The sequence below is a fragment of the Martes martes genome (genome assembly GCF_963455335.1).
Source record: "Martes martes genome assembly, chromosome: 17".
Classification (NCBI taxonomy): domain Eukaryota; kingdom Metazoa; phylum Chordata; class Mammalia; order Carnivora; family Mustelidae; genus Martes; species Martes martes.
The window spans coordinates 22,705,007-22,713,726 of NC_137905.1; the positions used below are offsets into that span (position 1 = coordinate 22,705,007).

Below are 8,720 nucleotides of genomic sequence, written 5' to 3' on the forward strand. Positions count from 1 at the left end.
GATCTACTGTCAAACTCTATATTCCAAATGCTAGTATTGTTTTAACACCTCTGATGTCTTTAAAGCTCACAAATAGTCAGCAAACATTTACTAAATAAACAGCTAAAATAGCCATTTGAAGCAGAAGGCATTCTTCTTACCCATAAAAGAATACCTAAGAAACAAGCTTTGGGACTTAAGAAACAAGCTTTGGTAATCCCTTTTATGAAGTCGGCTCCGAAAGCTAAGAAAGAAGCCCCTGTCCCTCCCAAAGCTGAAGCCAGAGCAAAGGCTTTGAAGGCCAAGAAAGTGGTGCTGAAAGGCGTCCACAGTCACACAAAAAAGAGAAGATACGCACGTCACCTACATTCTAATAACCCAAGACTTTGCGTCTCCGAAGGCAGCCCAAATATCCTATAAGCAGCTCCTCCAGGAGAAATGAGCTTAAACACTATGCCATCATCAAGTTCCCCCAGACTACTGAGTCAGCTGTGAAGAAAATAGAAGACAACAACACACTTGTGTTCATTGTGGATGTCAAAGCCAACAAGCGCCAGATCAAACAGGCTGTGAAGAAGCTCTACAGCATGGATATGGCCAAGGTCAACATCTCGATCAGGACTGATGGAGAGAAGAAGGCATATGTTCCATGGGTCCCTGACTATGATATTTTGGATGTTGCCAATGAAATTGGGATCATCTAAACTGAGTCCAGCTGGCTAAATCTAAATATAATTTTTTTCACCATAAAAAAAAAAGAAAAAAGAATACTTGAAAGAAATAGTCTTCTTTTGCCCCATTTTTAGAAATGTCATGAGATTTGTATAAGAAGAATGATACATTCTTATAAATCTCTAGTTTAAGTACTGTCTCCATTTTCTTTTACCACCAATGTGGTGGCTTAAATAACACAAATATGTAATCTTAAGTTTCTATAGGTCAGGAGTCTGTTATGGGTCTCATGGGACCAAAACCAGTGAATCAGTAGGCTGGCAACATTGTTTCCTGGAAACTACAGGAGAATCTCTTTTCTGCTCATTCAGGTTGTTAGCACAATTCAGATCCCTTTGCTTGTATGGCTGAGATCTCCTTCTCTTACTGGCTGTAAATTACAGGCTGTTCTCAGCTTCTAGAGGCTGCCACATTTTTTGACAAGTAGCCCTCTTTATCTTCAAAGCTAGCAATAGTGTATGTGATAGGTTGGGCCTTTCTCAAGTCGCATCTGTCTGATTCACTCTTCTAACTCCCTCTTCCTCTTTAAGGAGTTCAACTGAGCCCACCCAGATATTCCAGGATAATGTCCCTCTCTAAAAGTCAGCAGTTATCAGCCCTAATCCCATTGGCAACCCTAATTTTCTTTTCCATACAAAGTAGCATAGTCACCAGTTCCAGAGTTAGGACATGAACATCTTTGAGAGACCGTTATTCCACATTTCAGGGGAAAAAAAAAAAAAAGATGTCTTTTCATTCCTTATTTTTTAAGAAATTTCAAAAGATTGTTATTCAGTCTGTGATACAATTTTATAAATTGCTGGAATTTTTACTTTAGGTACCAAACCTATATACTATGCATTAAAATGGAAAAATTTTAGAAGCTTTCATTATCTCTGAAAAACATATATTTGGAGTTATTATAATATTATAAATGATCCTAAATGATTTGTAATTATTGTAATTTTCTAAATATAAGCCAACATATGTGGAGGTTTAATGGGAAACCTCAATATGCTAACTATTTCTTCTAACAAAATTCAGTTTTACTTTAAAAAATGTATAATCTTTGCAAAATGAACAGTATTTAGTATCAGTTAATATTAAGTCAGTAAGGCTTTAAACTGTTCATGAGAGTGATCCTAATACTTCACTTTAGAATGAAGTACGTGGGCTTTGTGTCTGCTGTTTTCCTTGATGCTTTGATGTTGTTCGTTTAGACTGTATGTTATTAACTAGATGATTGAGTTTGCTGTTTTGTTTGTAGTCATAATATATTGGATTACCGGCATATCATGCACAAAAAGTGAAATGAACCTAGAGATAATATAGATCTTATAGGATGGTCAGAAATTCATCAATTTAAGCATGAGGGCAAAGAAGCAAAGATAAATAGATCAACAGAATATATTAAGTAGTTCTTTGTTTTCTTCTTCCCAATTTTTATTTAAATTCCAGTTAGGTAACATACAGTGTAATATTAGTTTCAGGTGACATTAGGTAGTTTCTTAATAATTCTTCAGGTGAGGTGATATCCTAACTTGAAATAAAGGTGTTGTTTTTCCTTTTTTTTAAAAATATTTCATCTTCAGGTTTATTTATTTATTAATTTATTTATTTATTATGCAGAGCTTCTTGAAAAATATCTTTCTAATATCTATGTTCACAAAATTGAGAATGACAAATCTGGTATTGTCAGGGAATGAAAACTAATGAACTTATATCAATCAGGCATTTGATGAGGTATTACTATCTCACTAAAATTTCCACATTTTTTAAACATTTGCTAATTTGCTACTCTCCAATATTCTAGATGCATTTTTAGGCATTTTAGGCATTTTTTGCATTAATTACTGAATTCTCATCATACCTGAAGGAGATATATTTTATTATAATTCCATTTTGCACATGGGTAACAAGCCAGAGAGAGTTTCAGAAATTCATCAAAAGTCACACAGCCTTTAAATGTCAGATTGAAGATTTAACAGTGGAGTAGAAATCCTAACCTCTATCACCAAAGTCTTAACCACTAGCCTCTATCTTTCATCTGTTTTCTATATTTTAACAATGATTAACAATGGCTCAGTAAAGTTAAAAAAAAAAAAAAAAAGGACAGAAATTACCAGTATCTTATGACTGGTAGATGGTAGAACCAGGACTCAAACTTAAGCCTGTTTGCTCCAAAGGAAATGTTCTTTCCATTAAGCTGCCATCTATCTAGTAGATAGAGATAGACAAATAGTTCAGCAACAATAAAACAAGGAAAGAGAAGTTTATCATGAAAGGGGCCCAAACCTCTTCTAAGCTATAGTGAATTATGACAGAATCATTGCAGAATGTCTTCAACCAAAAATGTAGGTCATATTGAGCATCGTGGTGTCTAGACGTTTCCTTTTGTCATTTTGGATTGCATCCATAAACCATGTAGACAGATGGTACGGATATGTTTGACTGAGTCTGAGCTGATGGATTTTGAAATGTTTGCTGAATGTTTCCCCATCACAACCATACTCACAGCCCATGACTTGAGGTTTGGTTTCTCAAGATATTGTTCCTCCTCTGATTACATATTTAAAATTAGAACAAGATAATGTTTCCAGTACAAATTTGAACTTATGTCTCTTTTTTTTCTGCTTCAATGATCAAATTTGATTGATTTAACAAAGAAGAATTGGATATGAAAAGCAATTTCCTATCATAGAAAGAAGGCAACAGGAATATAGTTTACCTTTCTCTGAAAAGTAGAATTGAATTAATATAAAATGATCTGTGGCTTCATATGCTTTGCAAGGATGACAAAGAAATAAACAAGAATGTCTATAATCGAAAAATCTACATAACAAAAGAATCATTCAAAATGAGATCTGGGGGAGTAGAGACAATATTAAAACATAGTCCCACAAATGACATTCCGTATCCACTAATGTTATTATCATCTGGGTGTGAAAAGTCCTTATGTTCAAAATACTAAGACACAATTTAGAAGCTCGGACATTAAAGAGATTAAATTATAATTGTTTTCTTTGTATACTTAGGTTAACCACATGGATTTTATTTTAATTAATTAAAATACTATGAAAACCAAACATTTAAAATCCATCTAACTCACTTCCCTAATCTGCATCATAAAAGAATTAGTATGAATAAGAATTCTAAAGTCATTTAGTGAAGTCATTTATAACCTTTATGTATTTCCTATTCTCCTGATTAAATTACATGTCTGAGTGATTCTTAATTATATTTTGCCAGATGATTTGAAAGCTTTCTATCTTAAGGTCTGTTAGTAAACAAATGAATGTGAAAAAATAGAATATGTCCAATATAATTCATATAATGTAAAAGCTTTATCATTGTCACAGGCTTCCTAGTGCAAATGGTTACTACTAATAAAGTCAACTCTAGCAAGAGGTATCTTGGCAAATGGGAGGCTCACAAAAGATATATTGTAGACATCTCCTTGAAATTTATGCTCCATACAGATTATCTTCTATTAACTGGTGAGCTTGAACCTTGAAAGGAGTTTCAAGTTTCAGATAAGTAACACACATCGCTGAACATTACGTCTGCCACCTGGTAATGGATAATATAAATACAGCACATTTATTCAGCAGGGAAGGGAAACTGCTTCTATAGCCAATTCTCAATTATTCGGGGTAATGGGGGAAAACCTCCAAGTGGTTATCCATAAATACAGATAATTGGCAGAATATGTAAATTAGGTCTCATCTCACAATGTTTATGAACATTTTGGCTGAATAGTGATAAAAGAAGAAATGAAGAATTATTAAAGCTCCATAATTATTATGAAGTATTTGACAGATTCACTCTTGCCTGTTTTCCCTCCCATCTCTCTGACTTTGCCTCCTCCATCTCCCCCTTTGTCCACTCTCAAAAGGCATATCTTCCTCTGGGTTCTGCATCCAGTTTTTCTTTTCTCTTTCATATACAAATTATTTCTGGTTCATCTCACCCACTATCATAGCTACAGACAGCAAAGAGAGCAGATGCTTAATACATGCTGGTTGAATGAACAAACTGCTAAGTTACCCTCCCTCATGTTGTTTCAATTTAATTAAATGCTTAATGTATAGTGGGTGAGGCTGGCAAACCTATATGGGTGTCACGATTATCTGGGGAGTTTTGCTTTCATACAGATACTGAAGCCATTCCCACATCCCTAAAATCAAAATCTTGAGGATGATTGGGACAGAGAAACAGGAAATCCTCATTAAAAAGAAACAACCAACCACCCATATCAACAAGGAAAAACAGGAAACTGTTTCCAAGACAATGTAGAATAGTATGATTTCTCTACACGTAGATGATTGTGATTGCCTAATTGTGTAATCTGTGTAATTAAAAGTTCTTACTCAAAATGGCAGCCCCAACTGTAACCAAACCAAGCACCACCCTTATCTTGACTTGACGGGCTGTAAGCAATCACTTAGCCATGGCCCGAATCTCAAGATGGGTGACTCTGATGAACCACCATGAGTGGGCAGGGTTGACTTGGTCATCATCAGATCTGCATCCATCAGTATAAGCTTAACAGATATTTTCTCAGCAGAACTCACTCTGTTTCAGGTTCTAGAGTATCATATGATTTGTTGAATATTCCTGTTTGGCTGATAGCGTTTCCCAGAGGACTTTTGACACATGAAAATGACTAAGACAGTTTTCCATTAAGCAGTAGTCTTATCTGCCCATGGAATTCATTGCTGGTTTTTGGTTGTTCCTTCACCCAGTGATCTTTCCAAAATCTTTCTTTTTTTTTTTTTTTTAAAGATTTCATTTATCTATTGACAGAGAGAGAGAGAGAGATCACAAGTAGGCAGAGAGACAGGCAGAGAGAGAGGGGAAGTAGGCTCCCTGCTGAGCAGAGAGCCCGATGCTGGACTCGATCCCAGAACCCCGAGATCATGACCCGAGCCGAAGGCAGAGGCTCAACCCACTGAGCCACCCAGGCGCCCTCAAAAATCTTTCTTAAAGGGAAACCTGGGTGGCTCAGTGGGTTAAGCCTCTGACTCTTGGGTTCAGCTCAGGGCATGATCTTGGGGTCCTGAGTTTGAGCCCCTAGTCAAGCTCCATGCTCAGTGGGGAGTCTGCTTGAGAGTCCTTCTCTCTCTCTCCTTCTGTTCCCCCCATCCTCCCCGCCCCCCGCCCCACTCTCTCACTCTCTCTCACTCCCTCTCTCTCTCTCTCAAATAAATAAATACATCTTTTTTAAAAAATCTGTCTTAAAATAAGGCTTAGAATAAAGAATGTGTTCTTCAAATCTTTTCATGATGTCCTCTAGAATCAGGCTGAGTCTTCATCATCCATAACATTATCTCTCCTCTAGTTTAGTTCTGCAGCAATAATAGGTTCTGTGTGTTTCTTAAAATAATTCACACTCTCCTGTTTAGCTTGGTTACTTCTGTCTAGACTGCGTAGTACACTGCTCTTCAGCTGGCTTCCCCACTCCTCTTTCCAGCCTGATGCACTTCCATCAACCTCCACGCGGATGACTGCCACAGCTAACGATGGGTCTTCTCCTCTGCCCTTGCTGAAGTAGACCCCGAACTGCAACCCCCGGGAGGTGTTTCCAAAAGCAGATCCGGTCGTGCCCATTGGGCTTCAGAATGTCCAAGCATCTCCCATTTTTCTCAGTATAGAACCACAAGCTGAACCTGGCCTTCACGACCTTTAGTGGTCTGCTCTCTGCCACCTTCTTTGTGGCATGCTCCTGCCTTGCTTGCCATGCTCCAGCTACATCTTTTAGGATTTAGGGCCTCCTTCCCTTCCTTCTGCTGTAAGGTGTTTGCACACACTCCTCCCTCTGCTTGAACCATTCTTCTGCCTGCTTGTGCCTGTAAATTCTCTTGCCCGTTTCCTATCCAGTTCCGTCATGATTTCTGCAATGATGCTGTTTTTTTCTATCTTTCTCTAAATTAATCTTCTCATATTTACTATACTGAAATTTAATCACTTTCCCCCATGAATGTGTTCCATTGCCTGGCACAAGCGTCTGGCATACATTAGGTGCTGAACAAATACTTATGGGAAGAACTAATTAAGATGCCTATTTCCCTAGGTTTGATTGAATATCTTTGTTCTATGCCTCTTAGTACTTTCTTCTTTTTTTTTTTTTTTTCATTCCTATAATCCCTGGTTCATTGTTTGTTTTGAACCACTAGGATATACATTTTTTGAGGGCAGAGTGCCCTACTGTATTCACAGTGCCTTATGTAACATCTAGTGTGTGAGAGACAGTTAAAACACAGATAAGTTGGAGTAATTACATTTAAAACTATTATTAGGGATGCCCGGGTGGCTCAGTCATTAAGTGTCTGCCTTCGGCTCAGGTCATGATCCTGGGGTCCTGGGATCAAGCCCGGCATTGGCTGCCTGCTCAGCGGGAGGCCTGCTTCTCCCTCTCCCACGTCCTCTGCTTCTGTCCCTCTCTTGCTGTGTCTCTCTGTCAAATGAATAAATAAAAATCTTTTAAAAATGTAAAAAAGAATTAAAACTATGATTAATCTGTTTATCCATCTAGTTTCCAATCAGGACCAGGTACTGTGCAATCATTTTCTATAATTTACTTCATTTAATTCTCTCCATAATCTATATGAGACGTGACCACTTCCCCAGGGCTCCACAAAGTCAGCCTAAGAGCTGGGATTCAAATCCAGACAGCTTGATGCCTTGGCCTCAGTGCTTAACTATTTTTGAACTGCCTGCCGACCGTCAGGTTTGCTCTGCTGCTCTTTCACAGCATTCTCCGTACGTGCATTTAACTGATTCTGTGTGTACTTGAACTACTCCACCTCCTTCCGGTGCAACCAAGAGAAAGCCCATTCTGTGACACTTCTCTTCAGTGTATGGCCCTGTTTTATGGGCCTGTTTCTTGCTCCCACCGAATTTTTGGAAAAAAAAAAAAAACAATTTTGTAATTTCCAGTTGTTCCCTTGTAAAAGATGTTGGTTCACTGCGTGCTTTTCCTTGGCACATGTGGTTCGGAGTTGGTGTACAAACAGACTACCTTCCTTACCTCTCCGTTCCACGAACTATAATTGATGTCCTAGACTCCCCCTTGAGTTCTCCAGGGGGAGTGAACCACAGTTCCCCACGGCAGTAACCAGCTCAATAAAAGACCTTTGACTGACCCCAGGCTCATTTCCCCATTCTTGTCATTGTCCTTCCTAGGATTACCTCTCCAATCCCGTATTTGCACTTAAATCCTTATTTCTGAGTTGGTTTTTGGGACCATGGCCCCTAAGATGGGTTTGCATTCATGGAGTGCCACTCCTGTTTCCGTTCGACTCCAGCAGTCTAATTTGGACATAGCTTGGATGGAATTTTGAATTTCTGTCCAGTAGATTCCCATGGCGGGCTCCAGGTTTACTTTCATTTTGCAAAAATTGAGTATCTCCTAACTGCTCCTAATTGACTCTCCCCTGGCTTCTGTTTTGGTTTTGGATCCACGAGGCCATGTAGTCAAGATGGCTGAGAGGTCCGTACCAGCCCTCTTATGGAAGTGAGTTAGGTGCCACTCTGACTTTTAAGTTGAATATCCTATTATCCAGCATCACTGACCAGGTAACCGTTAGTCATGCTTTGAGTCCTTTGTGATTTCCAGAAAATTGGCCTAAGGGAAAGACTCTGTAAGTAAAGATTATATCCATGTGTTCCCAGCAGCTCATCAGAGGATGAGATTTAATGCTATTTCAGACTCCCATTTCAAATTCGTGTTTCTAGCCTGTCATAAAAGGCATTTAAAAAAAAAAAAAAATCTGTGGCTCTTGGGAGCTGATCACAGCTTTTTAAAAAAATGTTTTTAACATAGTTTCTAAATCTCTGATTTCCATTTTAAATATATATGTGTGTATGTATGTATATATGTGTATGTGTGTATTTATGTATATACATAGGTGTGCATGTAGGTATATAGGGGTGTGTGTGTGTGTGTGTGTGTGTGTAATATATATTAACAGTGCCTCAGACTTAGTCCAATTCATTTAATTTAATTTGGCATCTAGACAAGATGCCTG

General features: G+C 38.1%; 1 pseudogene across 1 annotated transcript; it reads left to right on the top strand.

The window, feature by feature from the left end:
* Positions 1–204: 204 nt before the first annotated feature.
* Positions 205–683, top strand: LOC308358739 (large ribosomal subunit protein uL23-like; annotated as a pseudogene). Its single transcript has one exon. The product of its transcript is annotated as a large ribosomal subunit protein uL23-like (transcript).
* The last annotated feature ends 8,037 nt before the right edge of the window (positions 684–8,720 follow it).